At 40.5% G+C, this 22,512-nt stretch overlaps 2 pseudogenes across 2 annotated transcripts; both read left to right on the forward strand.

The window, feature by feature from the left end:
* The first annotated feature begins 531 nt into the window (after nucleotides 1-531).
* On the forward strand, nucleotides 532-8,733 carry LOC144657002 (uncharacterized; annotated as a pseudogene). Its single transcript, XR_013571434.1, has 2 exons — nucleotides 532-625; nucleotides 3,489-8,733. The product of XR_013571434.1 is annotated as an uncharacterized LOC144657002 (transcript).
* A 3,800-nt stretch (nucleotides 8,734-12,533) lies between these two features.
* On the forward strand, nucleotides 12,534-21,335 carry LOC144656471 (uncharacterized; annotated as a pseudogene). Its single transcript, XR_013571308.1, has 2 exons — nucleotides 12,534-12,570; nucleotides 16,950-21,335. The product of XR_013571308.1 is annotated as an uncharacterized LOC144656471 (transcript).
* Nucleotides 21,336-22,512: the final 1,177 nt, after the last annotated feature.

Genomic DNA, 22,512 nt, shown 5'->3' on the forward strand with positions numbered 1-22,512 from the left:
ATCGCCAGGATTTACATGGAAAGCCATTTTCCTCTCAATAACACGCTAGGAATTAGATAAAGTAAGCTTTTAAAAACGTATGTACTCAAAAGTTTTCAAGTTAGCTCTTAGTCACATTTTTTTACGTTCAGCAAAGGTATCAATCGTTACCAAACTTTAGAATGGTCTTTATGAAATCAACGCAATACAGCAAGAAATTAATGAACATAAAATAAGAGGCAGAACCTATAATGTATATCTTAAGTTTTTTTTGAAATGCCTTGATTTTTAACTCTTTTGTAAACCTTAGAGATATTATATAATAAAACAGCGTCAACAGATATCTTGCCTGAGCCTTGTGTTTTTTGGAGTCTCTTGTTTATCCTGGGTGAGTCCTGGGTGCTAATAAATAAGCCAGAGACGGTTCATTTTTTGTCAGTCTTCGACTGGAAACGAGTCACATTTCTGACATTTCGCGCCTTTTTTTTCTCGCGGCATGTTTCCATATTTGGCGGTGAGCTTGGACGCCAGCTAATCGAAATAAGCTAAAGTCAGCGCTTTCGGTTCTGCCGCCAACGATGAAAGCAAAACTCTTTGCTGTTTGATGAGTCTGGTGAAGTTCGCTGCTCTAAAAAGATTGTAAGATGTAAGTGTTTAACAATTCTATTTTAAAGTGATCGATGAAGTTGATAAGTAGCTTTAACTTGTTGAGCTTCATGTTCATCTAAGAATGGTTCTCTTGAATCCCTCGTATATTTGAATCCTTCGTGTATAATTAAATTCGCCGGAGTGTAGAATCGAAGATCTCTGATCAAATCTAGTGCATACAGGTATCTGTAACTCCTAAGCACTTTCCAAATCTTATAATACCAACCGCGATTTACATGCTAAGACTCATTTCGTATACTTGAGATTGGTTTGAGTAAAAAACATCATTTAGCTAAGGATTCGTTAAAATACGCAGTGGCTATTCGTACGGCACCCGTACGCGGACTTCAGTTTGCTTTTCGTACGCGAGTCCACAATTTTGGTAGAATTTCTATGTTATAACTTATTTTTGCCGATCCAAAATATTATATGTCTGTTGAGACGCAGTAAGCAATTCTATTGAGCGCGGTTGATTTGATTGAAAATAATTCAGTTGCTTAGTCTCTGCATACTACGAGAACGACTCATTTCGCGAAACTTAAAATTTTCCGAGTTGAACTCACGGAACTGTCACACAACAACCTTTCGTTCAAAGACGAACTTTTACAAAATTAAAATGTAGGAGAATATTTGCGACAAAAATTCTTGTAACTCTAAACAATAATATAAAATATACTGACTTCAATGAAATAGGTATTTACATCGAAATTTAGGGATAGTTTACAGACTCCCGTACGGATTGCTCGCACGACAAACGGCAAACGCGAGCTTGAATTGCCTTTCATTTTGCTACCTTTTTATCGAATTCTAAAATTAATCCCGCATAAAAATAGGGAAAAAATTCCACATTCACAGCAAATAAAAAACTACTCATTTCCGCGTACGAACGCCATGGCCAAACGGCATACGGCAGAAGTTGAATTTTTGCCGTTCGCGGGAAAAATAAACGTCATGCTTAACCTCTCTAGTTATTCGTACTCGACCCGTAAGCTTTTAATACGCCAAACTGCTCTTTATAATTTGGCGTATTCGGCGTTGTTTTATGAAAATCTAAATTATAGCAGACTATAACTATACAACACATGCTCAGAAGAATCCCGTACGCTTAACAGCAAAATGTTGGCGCAGGTCCCGTACGAATAGCGACTGCGAGCAATTCGTACGGGAGTCTTGACTTCCAGCCAAGTAAATAGACAATATTATTGTATAAAAGTTATCAGAAACTCTTTTCTTTTCTTTAAGATACCAAACAGTCCGTGACGTGTGCGATGTAAAATTAGCATTTTCACTTTCATTTGCCGCTGCATCCATAATGAAGTATGTTGCCATTAATTGGAAACTTTCTTTTGTACCTGCTACTTTTGATGTTGCAGAAACCACTTTAAGCGTTAGACGTCGAAACCCAACCTACACAAGTGTCAAAATTTAACTTAACTTTGTTTGTTTCACCGCGACATGAACATTTGCTTCACTAGTCACGCCGCGTGGACACAAAATTATTCCTATAAAAGCTCCTGCTGTGAACAGAAGCTTTTGCATCGGCGGTTATTATTATTAGGGCTTTACATATTTTAGAGAATACTTTCATTTTGTTTACCTTTGCTTTTTTGGCAATTTGAAGTGCTTGTCGGTTTTCTCAAATGGACAACAATTAGCAAGCGCTGAAAATCAATTCCATATATAATTACTGACAACCCTGATCAGAATTCAGTTGGCCATTGTGATACCTTGATTTCAAGGCTTTTCTTGGAAATGCATGGTGAATTAAAACGGTTTAAATAATCCAAACTCAAACTGAGTCTTGCAATAGAAAGAAACTAACCGCTCTGGTAGCCACAACGTTTATATTCAGAGTTGTTCATTGTGGCCTTAAGGCTTTATCTAAGTCGTGCCTCTTCTGGTCGTTCTTTCTCAGATCCCAACCATTAAACCACACTGTTACATTTCATACGAACTGCTCCACAAAAAAGAAAATCCTTCCACTCAGTTGGCCTAGCCAGTGTTTGACATGGGACAGTATTAAGATGGCTCTCAACAGTTTACACTCACGTTAACCGTCAAATGTCAAAGGGTTCAACAAATTACCGCCAACCATCAAAAATGGAAAAATTTTACCGTCGACCAAAGGAGTTTTTTAAACGGAACGTGAGGCTTAGGATGTATATGTATTGTAAAAAGTGGAACTGAATCGTTTAATAATGACAAATTGAGCCAATTCTGTTGATAAATATATTGGTATAAGGTGCAAAACGAGAAGGTTTGAAAAATTAATCGTCAAATACCCTGAAATTTAATCGTCAAAGGTATCCCCCATTGAGACCCTTAAATTATACGGTTGAAAAACATTAACCAGTAAAGCTTTTGTTAGAAAGCAGAGTCCGATCCAAATGACGTCAAAATCGTTGTCACGGCAACCTTAACCTTAACTTAAAAATTAATCGCTGGAGGTTTTTGTATTTGATATTTTTTTTTTCTAGGCAGCAGAAGAAACATTTTTATAGATTTAAAAAAATCCGTCGATAGGGTTCAGAGCCACCTTAAAATTATGCAAAAATAAAATAGCTCTGAACCCGACCGACAGATGTTTTACGAATTTGCAAACAGGCTTCGTATGCTGATTAGACAAAAATATATTAAAAACTATTAAAACTTGTTATCAATAAACATTTGTGTCAGTACTTTTTGTACAACATTTTTAACTTTTGCCAACGTTCAACTCTTACATAATGTATTCATTGAAAACACTTTAAAACAACAGAAATTTTTAAAACATAACTCAAACAAGATCAGTTTTGTTTTATGTGAGACTTACTATTTCCACATTTCACTCAAAACTGAAATGATTTTTTTTCGCATTTTAGTCTTGGCAAAGGAAAACATAGCATGGCGACTGCAAGTTGGGTGACAGAACTTGACAAAAAGGAACACAAAAACTGGGTGATGGTTGGATGTGCCTTGAATATTGCCAAAAATGCAATCACGCCACTAATCCAACGGGAAACGGAGGGTTGGTACCAGTCCCTTATTTCCAGCCCACCTCTTCAGTCACTTCCCACATGTACTTGTACTCCTGGCCCTCCAAAGTGTGGAACTTGCCTCAAATGGAAGACGGAACTGAAGAGTTATCACAAATTCAAAAACCCAAAGATTTTCAACAGTGATAGGACACAGTGGGGTTCTCCAGCTGGGGCATGGGAAATAACTAAAGTCTTTATGTCAGCTCTTGGAAGTAGAAAAACACAAGTCATTGACGCCGAGTCCACGGACATTGGCGGTCTCTTGAACTTATTGGAACAGTGTCCTTTTATCCAACCCCCAGTGAATCCGATAGTTTTGAGTTCAGCTCGAGACCAATGCAGGAATCTCTCGGCGCATGCTCCAATGCAAGAACTTCAAGATACAGATGTCAATACCATACTTCGTCATCTGAATAATCTGCTGAATGACCCAGTCTTCAACGCTGACAAAGCGGTCCAGAAATCATCTAAAGACTTGCAAGACTTGTTCCATCACGGTCTGGTAAATGTCAGGGAATCCGAAGTTGAGGCTCTTCATTTGCTCCGTCAGTCACTGGTAGCAGACCTGACAAAGTGCCGAGATGATTTGGCTGAAGTTCAAGATAAAGTTGTTCAACTTGATGTGGAGACAAAGAGGGTTAGCGAGGCTGTCCAGAAAGATGTATCTGAAATAAAAGAAGAAAGTGACTTGAACAGAGAAGAGACTGCCAAGTTAAGACAGCAGCTGGAAACCGAAGTAAAGGAAGTTGAAACACACCTTAACGAGAAAATATCCAAAGTCTTAAATACTGTTGAAGATTTCAATCGGCTAATTGCCGAGCGAGATAATTTACGGGGAGCCTTTCACCTTATCAGCGAGGATGTGGACCATGTGAGAAGTGAAGTGCAGAACGTTGCTTTGGAACTAACTACAACAAAATTACAAGTAGCCAACTTAGAAATCAACCTCGCAAGCGTGAAATCTGAAGTAAAGGGAGTGGCCAACGAAGTGGCTACAAACAAGAACACAATTTCAGTTTTGCAGAAGGATGTCATGGAAGTCAAGGAAGAAGTAGAAACATTGAAAGCGAAACCCCCAGAAGGACAGAACAGCGATGACAGCGACGCATTGTGCACCGCACCGAGTAAATTAACAGCGTTTACCGGCCGGGAGTCAGCTCTGGCATGGCTAGAACAAAATTTATCCCCAGATTAGAGTTCTGAAAATTGTCCCGAGACGTCCTGTTGTACTAAAGTTATATGTGGCCTTGGAGGATGTGGTAAGACTTCTCTGGCTGTAGAATTCTCTTGGAGATGTAAGAATCGCTTCCCAGGTGGCGTGTTCTGGATCAACGGGGAGAGCGATGAAAATATATGTAAATCAGTTGTGGAGAACCTTGCTCTTCTGAATATTCCCGCCTCGACAAGTGAGAAAGTCGATGACACCCTAAACAGATTTTTGGCCTTGTTATCCAAGAAAAAACGCCCTTGGCTTCTTATAGTGGACAATGCCGATGAGTTGGAAGATCAAACGTGTCCCACAGGCGTGAAGAAGATTTGTAAAGGGCCTTGGCAAAGAAATGGCAACCCATTCAAGCATGGACACATTCTGCTCACAACAAGAAGAAGTGCTAAAGACACGAAAACGTTCTTGAAGCTTTCAAGTGATGATTGTTTCGAGCTGCAATGTTTCAGTGAAAAGGAAGGGGCGTTATTCCTAATGCAAAGAACCGGTTTCAAAGAAGAATCCCTTGACCAATATGCAATTTTGCTAGCAGAAGAACTGGGATCTTTGCCATTAGCCCTCGAGCAAGCAGCAGCTTACATATCTGCTCTTCCTTCTTGCAGCTTCAAAGCTTACTTAGAAAAATACCGAACAGTTAAGCTCCGTCTCTTAAAGCAACAACCAGCTACAGCGCTCAGTGCAGAGGCTCAGCACCGTCTGTCAGTGCACACAACATGGGAGATGAATCTCGAATGTTTAATAGAAACATCGCTCGCTGCCGCCACCATGATGCGTATTGCAGCCTTTTTAGAGTCTGATAAAATTCCTATTCATGTCATCAATGCTGGCTTCCCTAAATTAGATCAAAAAGAACTGAGAGAGGGCGCGCGTTCTGAGATTGATGTAGATTCCATACTCAAGGTGCTGTCTAGTTATTCGCTTTTTTCGGTCGACCAAAAAAGTAGAATATTTTCTGTACATAAACTCGTCCAAGAAGTCGTCAGAGAAAGCCTAACCAGAGCGGCGAGGATAGAGACATTGGTGGCAGCCACTCGAGTTCTTCATTTTGCATTTAAAGCAAATGACGAACGAGACATTGTCATTGCTCTTCTTCTGAGCTTTCGCACGCTAAAAAATCATATGGAGGAAGAGTCGAAGTTGTTAAAAGAAGACAGCCTCAATGCTCTTTACAACACTGAAATCCTAGAATTGTGCGTCTTTGTTTGTAACTTCTTCAACGGGGAAGAATTTACTCTTTTCAGGGTCTTTGCTGAGCTGTCAGAGTTCAAGTTGAGAGTCTTGCGTATGGTGTATAGCGATGCTGATCAGCCAGATTTGCTACTCTCGACGATGGTTCAAACAAGTTTATTAAAACAGTGCTGCTCATCTCTTGAAATTGACAAAGAAGCGAAGAAACTTTCTGAAAACGCCGTGAAGAAGCTGATTGAGTTAGAGAAGTCTGGTGTTAAAGTAGATGCCGATATCAAATTTGACGTCCTCAAGCACAGGGCTTTGTTTTTCGCTTTGGAAAACCAGTGGGAGGAAAATCGCAAAGCTTTATTGAAGCTTGAAAAATTGCCAATAAGTGTGCATAGGATTGTAGAACTGCAACTTGACCTTGCAAGAGCAGAAGTTGTCTTATCGCCTTGCAATCCCCAGTCTGCTTTGAGACGTTATCGGAATACCCTCGACATTGCCAGGACAATTTATCCCTCTCATGACCCCCGTATCTTAAGTCTTTTTAAGGAAATTAGCGATTTACTATGTAAAGCGGGAAAGGTACAAGAAGCTAAACCGTATGCTGATGAATTGTGGGAAATCTGCAAGAAACTTCCACCTACTTCTTTTATTCGTACATAACTGGGAAAACAGTTGCCATGAGGATAAAATGTAATTTTGATCCTTACGCCTCGGAGAATGTGCTGGTGGATATTCTGAAACGTAACTGGCCCCATGTATACAGAATTGCGGATTCCTTGCGTCAGCGTCAGGTTAATGTGGAAGAAATCGCTGTTGACGACGGTACAGAAAAAATCTTACTCTCATTTCTAAATAGCATGCTAGAATGCTTCTTTGCTGCAGGAGAACACAATTCAACGAGCAAATTAAACTTCTACAGAACGATTGCGGAGATACAATTGTGTATTAAAAAGAGTATGTTTAGTGAAATTCGCCCAGGCATGGAAGAGGCGTACGAATGTCTAAAACGTGTACACGAGATTCTAGGAAACGGGAAGGAAGTCTTACGTCTGCAAGAACTAGTTGTTAAATGTCAACAGCTAGCGTCAGGCCGCAACACACCCGCACACCAAACCCTTCCATTTAATGACAGTTTAATACATTTCAGGAGGTGCAAAGACTGCGCTTACATTCTGTTCCGGATGGGGAACTTTTCAGGAGCACTGGAGCTCTATAAGCAAGCTTTAAGCCTGTCGCAAAACGATGCCGAGTTGCTAAGTAACAAAGCGGCAACCTGTGTAAAACTTTCAGAACAAAGCTCATTGGACGATAAACAGACATTTCTTAAACAGGCTTTACAAGCCTCTAAAAATGCAATAACTGCAGATCGCGCCTGGGTGGAGGGTTATTGGAAGGCTGTCTGTCTTGCTCATCTTGACAAACGAGGACCGTCACTAGCTGCAGCTGCTGTTGCTAAACATCTGTTTCCGTCACAGTGCGCCGAAATCCCTGCAGTTAACGATCGTTTTGGAAGCTGTGATGCCCATGTCGTAACAACGGTGCAAGAACTTCTTCAAACAGCCGAACGTCGAGACACTCAGAATCTAGTAATTGTGGTGAAAGAAGGAAGATTCGAGCTACCGAGACCATTAAAACTTCCTAACAACACAGTGATGGTTGGCCTTGGGGAAGTCCAAATTACCTGCTCTAAAGGTGTCCCACTGAAGCTAGATAAAACCGTCTACACTGAGAACATTACACTATCACCCACAATGGAGTCCATCACAAGGATGAAAGAAAAAGCTAAAGAATGTCTCAATCGTGGCCAAGTGGACGCGGCACTGTCGTTGTACAGTGAAGCACTAATTTCATGTCCAGACAATCCCCAGATTCTCACAAGCAGAGCCTCGACCTACTTAAAATCCGCCTAGCAAAAGAAAGACATCCCGTTTGAACGTGAGAAGTTGTCAGTAGAGCTTGCATTGAATGATGCCGAAGCTGCCATCAAAGCTGACCCTACCTGGCTGCTTGGTTACTACACCAAGGCAGCAAGCTTGGCTGAGCTGGACAGAAAACAGCAAGCTCTGGCTGCTGCAGCAGTGTTTAAACACTTGAGCTCAGGTCGGGACGTCCCAGCAGTTACTGAACGCTATGGCGGTCTGCAAGTGCACGTTGTTGAGAGCTCAGATGAGTTAAGCAGTTTTCTTCAAAGGATCAAGAAACTTGAAAGAGTGAATCAAGTCGTTATAATAAAAGAAGGTGAATACTCGTTAGAAAGGAGTGTTGAGATAACACAACCTCTTGTCATCGTTGGTCAAGGCAAAGTGAAAGTATCATGCAAGATTGGAGCACCCTTCCACTTTACACAAGAAGGTTATGTGGAAAATGTCGAAATTGTTGGAGACTGTGCCAATCAGCAAGAGTCAAAAGACTGTATTGCAAATAATGCTCAGTCAGAAGTGATAACTCTAGCCACACCACCAGGATACGAACACAACAACGAATGCAAGGTAAATTAATTAACCCTCTTAACCACAATCAGCTTGTAAGTCGCAAGAGTCCGTCGTTAGAGACTGTATTTGGATGACTCCAAGGTTGGTTATAGCTTACCATCCATATCTAGATCTGTTTGATTACAACACCAGGGCCGCAAGCTTGGCTGAGCTAGACAGAAAACAGCCACCCCTGGCTACAGCATGCAGCATTGTATAACACTTTAGCTTAGGTCGCGACGTTCCAGGAGTTGCTGAACGCTATGGAGGTTTCCAGATTCACGTTGCTGAGAGTTCGGATGATCTACGTGGTGTTCTTTCAAAGGATCAAGAAAGTTGAAGAAGGTGAAGGTGAATCAAGTTGTTCTAATAAAGGAAGGCGAGTACCAATGTGAAAGAAGTGTTGAGATGCCACAACAGATCATCGTCGTTGGTCAAGGAAAACTGAGTTACAGTATCATGCAAGAATGGAGCACTTTTTCGCTACACAGAAGTCTGTCATGTTGAAAATGTTGAAATCATTGCAGACTGTGACAATGAGAACAATGAACAGCAGTAACAAGACTGATTCAAATGACACTCAATAAGAGGAAGACTGGCATGTATCTCTAGCCACACCCTCAGGGTATGAACACACCAGTGAAGGAATGGACCATTATATTGTTTAAAGGGGGGAGGGAGGGGAATTTTTCGGAGCAAGAATGTTTCTTCTTTTTTTCGTGCAGTCTCAGGTTGTACAAGAGTTTTCTGGCTTTTTTCATATATTTTCTTTTTAGTATTTTGCTTTGCACGACTTTTCTTTGTTTTGATCATGTGCATGTTTTTTTGGTAAAGAAAGAAAGAAACTTAATCCTTACAGTTTCTGGTTGAAATATCAATTCTCCTGAATAATGTATGTAACTTCTTTAATGTTAGTTTTGAGAATTTGGTAGTACATCAAGACAAATCTTCCTAGTGATGAATTTCTTTATTCTTATCACCCGTCTGTAAGAAAAAAAATTCTTGGGAATGACAGGGTTAATAAGAGCAGTAAATTAAGAGTGTATATCTTAAGTTTTTTCTTAATGCCTTGGTTTTTAACTCTTTTATAAACCTTAGAGATATTATATAATAAAACAGCGCCAACAGATACAGTAAACACCCGCATATAAGAACACATGATTTCGGAGCTCAGGCTGATCAGGTTCTTATTTAATGGGTGTTTAGTGACAAATCAGCCTCAAAGTGTTCTAAAAATTTTCTTAAATTTCTATATTAGCAATACTACCCAAAAAATACCCTCAGATATAAAATTAGCATAAATTAATAAATATTATTTGATTTTAATGATCACAATCAAAACTGTATGTATCATTGAGCCTATAGATAAGATGACTGGCTGTCCTTCATTATAGGTAATTATGAATAAAATCACTTGTTTTTTATGTAATTATGACACCTTTTTCATTTTGTAAGAACATGCTGAATTTTTCAGGCTGATCTTGTTCTTATAAAAATGGGGCTTTATTGGCCAAATTTCAGCCTGGTGTTCTTAATCCATTTGTTCTTATATGTGGGTGTTTACTGTATCTTGCCTGAGCCTTGTGATTTTTGGATTCAAGAAATATCATTCTACTGAGACACTTAATGTATTTATTACGGATTCAATATTAGAAAGCATGGACAAGAAGCAGCTCACTGCGCTAGTATTGCTCGACCTCTCAAAGGCCTTTGACAGTATTAACCATATACGTTTACTACAGAAATTAACAAATATTGGCGCATCGCCTGCAACAGTGGAATGGTTCAAGAGCTATGTATCAAGTCGCTCCCAGTCAGTACGCATCCAATCTACACTGTCAGAGCCACTACTGTTAACACACGGTGTACCTCAGGGTGCAATCCTTTCGCCACTTCTTTTCTGTATACCTTATTATAGGAAATTAACGCTTGTGTTAATGAAGGTATTTGAAATTAACGCGACTTAAATTAACGCGAATTAAAGGAAAAATTACTTCTCAATAAAGGAAATTAACGCGAAAGAGGGGGTAACATTTCAAAATGAAGGAAATTAACGCGACGTACACAACAGGAACATGTTTATTTCAACACTTGTAGGCGTATAATCTTAAACGAAAACAATGTTCGTGGTACTGTTCCCACTTTGAGCGTTCTTCACAGTATCAATGATAGTGGCAGATAAAATTATGCTTTTTCCTTGGAGTCAAGAACATCTGGACTGTAACGAAAAATTGGGGCCAAAATAATGAAAATTAACGTCATGGAAATTAACGCTACATTTAATTAACAGCGCGGAAATTAACGTTAACAAAAATTAACGCGACTTAAATTAACGCGAAAGTTTGAAATTCGCGTTAATTTCATGACGCGTTAATTTCCTATAATAAGATATACCTTAACGACCTACCTGGTCTACCCCTTTCCTGTGGCCTCGAATCGTACGTCGACGATTCAAAACTATACCTATCCTTTCCTATGCCTGACATTGAAGAAGCAATGCAGAAACTTCAGCAAGATCTACATGAAGTTGCAACGTGGTGCTGTGAGAACGATTTATTAATAAATCCGGATAAAACCAAATTTTTACTCATTGGTACCAGGCAGTTGATGGGCAGACTTGAATCCACTCCATCAGTCTCCTTTTTGGGCAAGCGCCTTCATCCTGCAGCATCTGCCATGGATTTGGGTGTGTCCCTAGACCCCAACCTTACTTACAACAACCATATCTCCAGAGTTGTATCTTCATGTTTTTCTAAGCTTTGTCAGATAAACAGAGTAAGATCAAGCTTCGATGCTAAGACCTTGGAAATGCTCATTAAGTCTCTAGTTTTTAGCAAGATGCTATATTGCTCGACTGTTTGGGCAAACACATCATCCTCGAACATAAAAAAAACTTCAGCATGTCCAAAACTTTGGTTGCAAAATTGTTACCAACTCAAGGAAGTACGACCACGTGACTCCACTTCTCCGTCAGCTAAACTGGGTGCCTTTAAAAGAACAACTAGCCTTTAGAGATTTAGTATTAATGTACAAATGTCTAAATAATTTAGCACCCAGTTATTTAAGCAACAAGTTTTGTAAAAGGTCTGATGTTCATGGACGAAAAACCCGCCAACACCAGAGCTTGCAAATTCCACTGTTCAGGACCGCAGCAGGCCAAAGAACATTTACATACAGAGCCGTAAACCTATGGAACAGCCTTGATATTGAAATCAAAAACGCTAACTCTCTGTACTCTTTTAAATCAAAGCGTAGGGATCATCTTCTTTTAAACTTTTAATCATTATTTTATTTAGATTTCAATTTTATTTGTAAATATTAGTGTTAAGTAGATTTATTTTTTATTGTAAATAGTTTCTGAAAAGCCCTATGGGGAGATTACTATTAAAGTTCTTACCTTATCTTCTTATCTTATTATTCTCTTTTTTATCCTGGGAGAGTCCTGGGTGCGAATAAATAAGCCAGATACGGTTCATTTTTTGTCGGTATTCGACTGGAAACGAGTCACATTTCTGACATTTCGCGCCTTTTTTTTCTCGCGGCCATTCTCGTCCCCATAGCCGTTTCTCTTAGCGGCCGGCTTGGCACCATTCTCGTCCCCATAGCCCTTTCGTTTTTTCTTAGCCGGCTTGGCACGAGAAAACGGAGGGCTCTGGGCACATAAGATGTTTGAATTTATTCGAATTTTTTTATTGGCTGTTTGGAACAAAGAATTCCTAAACGGAAGTCGAAAACGTAACGACTCTCTCATACATTCTTTTGAAATGTCATGACTGCATACATGAAAACCGGAAGTCCTAGAATCTGGAAAGCCTGTGTCCCGAGCCCTTCGTTTTCTCGTGCCAAGGCCCAGCCAGCTAAGAGAAACGAAAGGGCTATGGGGACGACAATGTCTCGCGGCATGTTTCCATATTTGGAGGGGAGCTTGGACGCCAGCTAATCGAAATAAGCTGAAGTCAGCGCTTTCGGTTCTGCCGCCAACGATGAAAGCAAAACTCTTTGCTGTCTGGTGAGTGTAGTGAAGTTCGCTGCTCTAAAAAGATTGTAAGATGTAAGTGTTTAACAATTCTATTTTAAAGTGATCGATGAAGTTGATAAGTAGCTTTAACTTGTTGAGCTTCATCTTCATCTAAGAATGGTTCTCTTGAATCCCTCGTATATTTGGATCCTTCGTGTATAATTTCATTCGCAGTGGCTATTCGTACGGCACCCGTACGCGGACTTCAGTTTGTTATTCGTACGGGAGTCCACAATTTTGGTAGAATTTCTATGTTATAACTTATTTTTGCCGATCCAAAATATTATATGTCTGTTGAGACGCAGTAAGCCATTCTATTGAGCGCGGTTGATTTGATTGAAAATAATTTGCCTAGTCTCTACATACTACGCGAACGACTCATTTCGCGACACTTAAAATTTTCCGACTTGAACTCGCGGAACGGGCACACAACCTTTCGTTCAAAGACGAACTTTTACAAAATTAAAATGTAGGAGAATATTTGCGACAAAAATTCTTGTAACTCTAAACAATGATATAAAATATACTGACTTCAATGAAATAAGTATTTACATCGAAATTTAGGGAGAGTTTACAGACTCCCGTACCAATTTCTCGCAATAGCAGAGAGATTAAGCTTGACGTTATACGACAAACGCCAAACGCGAGCTTGCCTTTCATTTTGCTACCTTTTTATCGAATTCTAAAATTAATCCCTCATAAAAATAGGGAAAAAATTCCACATTCACAACAAATAAAAGACTACTCATTTCCGCGTACGAACGCCATGGCCAAACGGCATACGGCAAAAGCTGAATTTTTGCCGTTCGCGGGAATTAAATAAACGTCATGCTTAACCTCTCTAGTTATTCGTACGCGGCCCGTAAGCTTTTAATAGGCCACACTGCTCTTTATAATGTGGCGTATTCGGCGTTGTTTTATGAAAATCTAAATTATAGCAGATTTTAGCAGACTATAACTATACAACACATGTTCAGAAGAATCCCGTACGCTTTAACAGCAAAATATTGGCACAGGTCCCGTACGAATGGCGACTGCGAATAATTCGTACGGGTGTCTTGACTTCCAGCCAAGTAAATAGACAATATTATTGTATAAAAGTTGTCAGAAACTCTTTTCTTTTCTTTAAGATACCAGACAGTCCGTGACGTGTGCGATGTAAAATTAGCATTTTCACTTTCATTTGCCGTTGCATCCATAATGAAGTATGTTGCCATTAATTGGAAACTTTCTTTTGTTCCTGCTACCTTTTGATGTTGCAGAAACCACTTAAGTTAAGAGGAAATCCGCCAGGACTTCGAGTAGTTATTTGACAAAATTATGTACCAAAACTATTTACACCTGATTGCAAGCTTTTGTGTTACTGCTTCAAATATCGTATCAAAAGAAATCTTTTCTAACAACACCACACATCGAAAACACATTTTGAAGTTCCGCTAAATTCCACTGCATCGCTTAAGGCTACGTTTACACGGGACCGGACCGGAACCGTTCCGAACCGAACTGGACCTGTTTACATGGAACCGTTTGGAACCGATCCAGGTGTTTACACGGGACCGTTCTGGAACCGGTCCGGAACGGATCCATAACTGGACCTGCAAAATAGCAGGTCCAGTTTTGGATCCGTTCCGGACCGGTTCCAGAACGGTCCCGTGTAAACAGAAGGCCTATCCGGTCCGAAAATTTGACCGGATCCGTTCCGGACCGGTCCCGTGTAAACATAGCCTAAAAGATGTAAGCTTTTGCCCATAGCTTGTGAACTTTAAATATCATTTTCTCAGACTCGGATAAGAAATTGTTGTACCAGAATTATTTCCATCTTATTGCAAACTTTTTTGTTACTGCTTCAAATATCTTATCAAAAGAAATCTTTTCTAACAACACCACACATCGAAAACGCATTTTGAAGTTCCGCTGAATTCCACTGAATCGCTTAAGACGAATTTACAAAATGCCTACACGTGAGATTTTTCCTATACCTTGTGAACTTTGAAATTCATTTTCTCAGACTCTGATAACAAATTGTTGTTGGTGTTATCACGGATAGTTACTTACATCTTTACCTTTTATTAAGGGTAGGAAATAACGCAATAGGATTTAAATTATTCTTGAAATTGATTTTTGTCCAACTTTAATAAATATTACTCGACTTCCTACTGGATTCCGTCTTAAAGCGTTAGACTTCCAAACTCAACCCACTCAAGCGTCCAAATTTAACTTAACTTTGTTTGTTTCACCGCGACCCCCAGTGAACATTTGCTTGACTAGTCACGCCGCGTGGACGCAAAATTATTCCTAAAGGTCCTGCTGTGAACAGAAGCTTTTGTATCGGCGGTTATTATTATTATAGCCTGCAGGTATAATAATACCTGTATAGCCTGCGTGGCCGGCGTCCGAAGGGGAGGGAGAAGGGAAGTTCGAGCGCGAAGCGCGATCGTTTGGGATTGGGAAGGGGCCCCCCTTTTCCCGACCCCTCACCCCCGCGAACCCAAACGATCGCGCTTCGCGCTGGAACTCTTCTCCCTCCCCTTCGGACGCCGGCCACGCAGGCTATTATTATTAGGGCTTTGCATATTTTAGAGAATACTTTCAGTTTGTTTATCTTTGCTTTTTTGGCAATTTGAAGTACTTGTCGGTTTCCTCAAATGGACAACAATTAGCAAGCGCTGAAAATCAATTCCATATGTAATTACTGACAAACCTGAACAGAATTTGGCCATTGTGAGGCCTTGATTTCAAGGCTTTACTTGGAAACGCACTGAATTAAAACGGTTTAAATCATCCAAACTCAAACTGAGTCTTGCAATAGAAAGAAACTCGCCGCTCTGGTAGCCACGACGTTCATATTCAGAGTTGTTTATTATGGCCTTAAGGCTTTATCTAAGACTTGCCTCTTCTGGTCGTTCTTTCTCAGATCCCAACCATTAAACCACACTTACATTTCATATGAACTGCTCCACTCAGTTGGCTTAGCCAATGTTTGATGTGGGACAGTATTAAGATGGCTCACAATATTTACACACACGTCAACCGTCAAATGTCAAAGGGTTCAAAAAATTACCGCCAATCATCAAAAATGGAAACATTTTATCGTCAACCGTCGATCTCTTCCATCAAAAGCTAGCATAGTCAAATTAAGCTTAATCTTCATTATTTTTGAGCTATAACAGGCAGAACTGACTTCCGACTGAAAGCACTTTCGGTGTCTAAAAACGTTAGTTACTCACTAATGTGACTTTTTATTAACCCTACGCCGATTGATGTGAAGCGATGTTACACTTGATGGTTGATCATATATCGTACACCTACAAAAGGACGACCTCATTATTGCCTAATGACGTCTAGCAGTAAGAGCAGTAACCGCTGCAAACTTCACGATGACCATTTATATTAGTGTAAAAGACGATTACTTGTCTTATTTCGTATAGCCTGCGTAGCAGGCGTCGAAAGGGGAGGGAGGGGGAGTTGGGAAGGGAGAGAGAGAGGGAAAAAACGGAGGGCCAAGTGGGGTCTCCCTTTCCCTCCCCTTGTTACGCCTGCCACGCAGGCTATACTTCGTCTAGCTTACGCCCATTAGACTCGCGCAAATCAGTAGACAAATTGGTCCCAAAAAACTTTTCTTTCGCCGCTTTTCGGATTCGCGGTTCAAATTTGATAGACCCTTTGCATAAATGGCGCCCAAATTTGAATAACAATACTATGTACATCCTTAGCCTCGTGTGGATGATTTTTAACAAAGGATTTTTTACGTGAACGCGGGAGACTTAGGATGTATATGTATTGTTATTCAAATGCAGGCGCCATTTATGCAAAGGGAGTTGAAAAGAAAAACAGAAATCAGGGTCGCGTAAAAAGTGGAACTGAATCGTTTATGACAAATTGAGCCAATTCTATTGATAAATATATTGGTATAAGGTGCAAAACGAGAACCAGTAAAGCTTTTGTTAGAAAGCAGAGTCCGAAAATCGTCGTCACGGCAACCTTAACCTTAACCTAAAAATTAATCGCTGGAGGTTTTTGTATTTGATATATATTTTTTTCTAGGCAGCAGAAGAAACATTTTTATAGATTTAAAAAAGTCTGTCGATAGGGTTCAGAGCCACCTTAAAATTATGTAAAAATAAAATAGCTCTGAACCCGACCGACGGATGTTTTACGAATTGCTTCGTATGCTGATTAGACAAAAATATATTAAAAACTATTAAAACTTATTATCAATAAACATTTGTGTCAGTTCTTTTTGTACAACATTTTTAACTTTTGCCAAAGTTCAACTCTTACATAATGTTATCAGTGAAAACACTTTGAAACAACAGAAATATCTAAAACATAACTCAAACAAGAGCAATTTTGTTTTATGTGAGACTTACTATTTCCACATTTCACTCAAAACTGAAATAATTTTTTTTTAGCATTTTAGTCTTGACAAAGGAAAACATAGCATGGCGACTGCAAGTTGGGTGGCAGAGCTTGACAAGAAAGAACACAAAAACTGGGTGATGGTTGGATGTGCCTTGAACATAACCAAAAATGGAATTACACAAGTAATCCAACAGAAAATGGAGACTTGGTACCAGTCCCTTATATCCAGCCCACCTCTACAGTGTGCGACTTGCGTCACTTGGAAGACGGAACTGAAGCGTTACCACAAGTTCAACCAGCCAAAGATTCCCAACAGTGACAGGACACAGTGGGGTTCTCCAGCTGGGGCATGGGAAATAGCTAAAGTCTTCATGTCAGCTCTTGGAAGTAGAAAAACACAAGTCATTGACGCCGAGTCCACGGACATTGGCGGTCTCTTGAACTTATTGGAACAGTGTCCTTTTATCCAACCCCCAGTGAATCCGATGGTTTTAAGTTCAGCTCGAGACCAGTGCAGGAATCACTGGGCGCATGCTCCAAAGCAAGAACTTCAAGATACAGATGTCAAGACCATATTTGGTCATCTGAATGATCTGCTGAATGACCCAGTCTTCAACGCCGACAACGAGGCCCAGAAATCATCCAAAGACTTGCAAGACTTGAGAAATAATGGTCTCGTAACTGTCAGGGAATCCGAAGTCGAGGCTCTTCATTTGCTCCGTCAGTCGCTGGTAGAAGACTTGACGAAGTGCCGAGATGATTTGGCTGATGTTAACAATAAAGTTGTCCAACTTGATGCAGAGACAAAAAGGTTTGGCGAGGCTGTCCAAAAAGATGTGTCCAAAGTGAAAGAACAAAGTGACTTGAACAGAGAAGAAATTGCCAAGTTGAGAGAGCAACTGGATACCGAAGTAAAGGAAGTTGAAACACGCCTCAACGACAAAATATCCAAAGTCTTAAATACAGTTGATGATTTTAATAGGCTACTTGCCGAGCGAGTAGACTTGCAGAAAGCCTTTCACCATATCAGCCACGATGTGGAATATTGTAAAAGTGGAGTGCAGAGAGTTACTATAGAACTGAATAAAACAAAATCTCAAGTCGCCAACCTTCAAATCAACTTTGCAAGCGTGAAATATGAAGTAAAAGAAGTGGCCAACGAAGTGGCTACAAACAAAAGCACAATTTCAGAGTTGCAGAAGGATGTCCTGGATGTCAAGGAAGAAGTAGAAACATTGAAAGCGAAGCCCCCGGAGGGACAGAACAGCGATGAGAGCGACGCACTTTTCACCGCACCGAGTAAGTTAACATCATTCACCGGCCGGGAGGCAGCTCTGACATGGCTAGAACAAAATCTAGCCCAGGATCAGAGTTCTGAAAATTGTCCCGGGACGTCCTGTTGTACTAAAGCTATCTGTGGCCTTGGAGGATGTGGTAAGACTTCTCTGGCTGTAGAATTCTCGTGGACATGTATGAATCGCTTCCAAGGTGGCGTGTTCTGGATCAACGGGGAGAGCGATGAAAATATATGTAAATCAGTTGTCGAGAACCTTGCTCTTCTTAATATTCCCGCCTCGACAAGTGAAAACGTTGATGACACCCTAAATAGATTTCTTGCCGTTTTATCCAAGAAGAAACATCCATGGCTTCTTGTAGTGGACAATATAGATGAATTGGAAGATCCAACGTGTCCCACAGGCGTGAAGAAGATTTGTAAAGGGCCTTGGCTAAGAAATGGCAACGCATTCAAGCATGGACACATTCTGCTCACAACAAGGAGAAGTGCTAAAGACACGAAAACGTTCTTGAAGCTCTCAAGTGATGATTGCTTTGAGCTGCAATGTCTCAATGAAGAGGAAGGTGCGTTATTCCTAATGCAAAGAACGGGTTGTAAAGAAGAATCTCTTCACCCAGATGCAATTCTGCTAGCCAAAGAACTGGGATCTTTGCCATTAGCCCTCGAGCAAGCAGCAGCTTACATTACTGCTCTTCCTAGACCTTGCAGCTTCAAAGCGTACCTAGAAAAATACCGAGCTGTTAAGCTTCGTCTCTTAAAGCAACAACCAGCTACAGCACTTAGTGTTGAGGCTCAGCACCGTCTGGCAGTGCACACAACCTGGAAGATGAATTTTGAATTCATATCACAAAAATCGCCCGCAGCCGCCACCATGATGCGTATTGCAGCCTTTTTACAATCTGAAAATATTCCTATTGATGTCATCAATCCTGGCTTCCCTGAATTAGATCAACAGGAATTACGAGAGGGTGCGCGTTCTGAGATTGATGTAGATGCCATCCTCAAGGTACTGTCAAGTTATTCGCTTTTCTCAGTCGACCAAAGCCGTAGAGTATTTGCTGTCCATAAACTCGTTCAAGAAGTCGTCAGAGAAAGCCTTAACACAGCGGCGAGGATAGAGACATTGGTGGCAGCCACTCGAGTTCTTTATCATTTTGCTTTAAACGAAAATAACAAACGAGACATTGCCATTGCTCTCCTGCTGAACTTTCACACGTTGAAAGATCATATGGAGGAAGAGTCGAAATTGTTAAAAGAAGATAGTCTCCACACTCTTTACAAAACTGAAACCCTGGAATTGTGCTCCATTGTTTGTGATTTCAAAATCGATGACATTTCCCTTTACAGGGTTTATGCTGAGCTGCTAGAGTTCCAGTTAAGGGTCTTATGTATGGTGTATAGCGATCCTGATCAGCCAGATTTGCTCCTCTCGACGATGTTTCAATTAGGTATTTATAAAAAGTGCTGCTTGTTGACCTCATTGCCTGATCATGAAAATGACAAGGAAGCAAAGAAACTATCTGACAACGCCGTGAAGAAGCTGATTGAGTTAGAACAGTCTGGTGTTAGAGTAAGTGCCGATATCAAATTTGACGTCCTCAAGCAGAGTGCTTCTTTTTACGCTGAGGAAAAGCAGTGGGAGGAAAATTACAAGGCTTTATTAAAGCTTGAAGGATTGGCAATAAGTGTGAATACGTTTATAGCTTGGCAACTAGACATTGCAAGCGCAGAACATTCCTTATCGCCCTGCAATCCTCAGTCTGCTTTGAGACGTCTTCAGAATGCCCTCAAGATTGCCAGTGTAAATTACCCGTCTGATGACATTCGTATTTTGACTCTTCTTCAGAAAATAAGTGATTTACTACGTGAAGCGGGCCAGGTACATGAAGCTAAACCGTATGCTAACGCACTGTGGGAAGTCTGCAAGAAACTACCACCCACTTCTCTCCGCTACATATTTTGGGCAATGAGTGCCATGAGGGTAAGATGTCATTTCGATCCTCTCGCCTCGGAGGAGATACTGGTGGATATTCTGAAACGTAACTGGCCTAATATATACAGTATTGCGGCTTCCTTGCGTCAACGTCAGGTAAATGCGGAAGAACTCACTGTTGGGGACGGTTTCGGAGACATTGTGGTCAGAGTTCTAAACTGTATGCTAGAATGCTTCTTTTCAGCTTTCACAATGAAAGCAGAGGATGACAACTTTCCATTATGCAAACTAAACTATAGAAAGATTGCAGAGATTAAACTATGTATTGAACAGATTCTTCATGGTGAAAATCACCCAGACACTGTACAGGCTTACGATGGCCTAAAACGTGTGCACATGATTCTAGAAAGCAAGAAGGAATTCTCTCGTCTCCAAGAACTTGTTGTTAAATGTCAACAGCAAGTGAAAGACTGTGCAAACTTTTTCTTCAAGAAGGGAAACTATTTAGGCGCACTGGAGCTCTATGAAAAAGCTTTAAGCGTGTCGTCAAACGATGCCAAGTTACTAAGTAACAAAGCAGCAACCTGTGTGAAACTTTCGGAACAAAGCTCAGTGGAAGACAGACAAAAATTACTTGAACAGGCTTTACAGGCCTCTCAGAGCGCAATAACTGCAGATCCCTCCTGGGTGAAGGGTTATTATTGGAAGGCTGTCTGTCTTGCTCATCTTGGCAAACGAGGTCCGTCACTAGCTGCAGCTGCTGTTGCTAAACATCTGTTTCCGTCGCATTGCGCCCAAATCCTCGCAGTTGTGGATCGTTTTGGAAGCTGTGACGCCCATTTTGTAGCAACGGTGCAAGAACTTCTTCAAACAGCCGAAAGTCGAGACACTCAGAATCTGCAGCTGGTGATCGCGGTGAAAGAAGGGAGATTCGAGCTACCAAGACCATTAAAACTTCCTAACAACACAGTGATGGTTGGCCTTGGCAACGTCCAAATTACCTTCTCTAAAGGTGTCCCATTGAAGCCAGATAAAACCGTGTACATTGAGAACATTACACTATCGCCCAAAATGTAGTCCATCGAAAGGGTGAAAGAAAAAGCCAAAACATTTCTCAAACGTGGCCAAGTGGACGCAGCAAGCTGTGGCTGCTGCAGCAGTGTTCAAACACCTGAGCTCAGGTCGGGACGTTCCAGCAGTTGCTGAACGCTATGGAGGTCTTCAATTCCACGATGTTGAGAGTTCAGATGAGCTACGCGGTGTTACTGAAGAAATCAAGAAGCTTTAGGGTGTGAATCGAGTTTTGATGATAAAAGAAGGCAACTACTTGTTGGAAAGAAGTGTTGTAATCCCACAACAGATCATCGTCGTTGGTCAAGGAAAAGTTACAGTATCATGCAAGAATGGAGCACCTTTTCGCTACACAGAAGTCTGCCATGTTGAAAATGTTGAAAGCATTGCAGACTGTGACAATGAGAACAATGAACAGCAGTAACAAGATTGATTCAAATGACACTGAGTAAGATGAAGTCTGACATGTATCTCTAGCCACACCCTCAGGGTATGAACACGCCAATGACGTGCCTAAAAATAGACCATTAAATATCCTGGTAAGATTTTGTGTAATCAAGCCTCAAGATGTGCAAGCTTGTTTTGGCTTGTTCCATATATTTCTTTATAGTTTCTCGCTTTGCAAGAATTTTTGTTTTTTGCTGTGTAGGATTTTTTTTGTTAATTGCCCGACCTCTCCCCTTAAAAATATTATGGTCCATCCCTAATTAATGTTGAAAATTTTGATTCAAGTAATTAATTCCATTTCTTTTAATGTTAGTTCTGAGGATTTGGTGTTACATCAAGACAATCGTAACATCAATTAATGTGATTTTATAATTTTATAATTTCGCAACGAGAGCGTTTATCCTGAGGGTGAAGTGACTAGCATTTCAAAAGATTCTACCAGAAATGGAAAGAGCATGATGAAATCAGCAAGATTTTAAACATTGTTTGTAAATAGTTGCTATCAGTACAATAGCCACGAAAGCTAACACTTTCCTTGCTAATGCGTACAGGTTAAAATTCGTCAATTCCGGAATGCATTTGTGTTATTTTTAAGTAGCCATAATAATTAAGTAAAAGGGTCTATTACGTCAATTAAATAATTATTATTTTCAAGAAACTGTTTTACCGCATCGTTGGCAAGTTAAACACTCAGTTAATTATGAACTTGAATCTGATAAAGCCATGCGGAGACTGAATGCCATGGAGAATTTGAAAAGCTGATGGCTTTGAGTGCAAGCCCCTCGTCGTAGTAGTCGTTCATTTTCCCTGACGAAAGGGTAAAGCTCGAAATGTCAATTTTAGGATTTGGCTTTGGCGGTTGACT

The sequence above is a fragment of the Oculina patagonica genome, chromosome 6 (assembly GCF_052425735.1).
Source record: "Oculina patagonica isolate OP01 chromosome 6, crgOcupat, whole genome shotgun sequence".
Taxonomy (NCBI): domain Eukaryota; kingdom Metazoa; phylum Cnidaria; class Anthozoa; order Scleractinia; family Oculinidae; genus Oculina; species Oculina patagonica.